The 295-nt window shown below is 35.3% G+C and overlaps 1 protein-coding gene across 1 annotated transcript in view; it reads left to right on the forward strand.

Annotated features, from left to right (window-relative positions):
• The window catches only part of LOC107722956 (caskin-1-like), a 53,996-nt gene that overhangs the window by 47,782 nt on the left and 5,919 nt on the right, over window positions 1-295 (forward strand). The window lies entirely within an intron of this gene.

Raw genomic sequence — 295 nt, forward strand, 5'->3', positions numbered from 1 at the left:
ACCATATGCAAGTTTTAGCCATAATGTAAAAAAAAAAAAAACTCTTTTAAGTTTCTTCTTTTGTTCTCTATGTTCCTCTGTGGTGGTACGAGAACTTTCAAGAAGATGGTGGATACCTCTTCTGTCAGCACTTGACTTAAAGGGGTCATATGACGTTGCTAAAAAGAACATTATTTTGTTTATTTGGTGTAATGCAACGTGTTTACGCGGTTTAAGGTTAAAAAACACATTATTTTCCACATACTGTACATTATTGTTGCTCCTCTATGCCCCGCCTTTCTGAAACACGTAGATT

This window comes from Sinocyclocheilus rhinocerous, unplaced genomic scaffold, assembly GCF_001515625.1.
Source record: "Sinocyclocheilus rhinocerous isolate Xijiao unplaced genomic scaffold, SAMN03320098_v1.1 scaffold3, whole genome shotgun sequence".
NCBI classification, from domain to species: Eukaryota; Metazoa; Chordata; class Actinopteri; order Cypriniformes; family Cyprinidae; genus Sinocyclocheilus; species Sinocyclocheilus rhinocerous.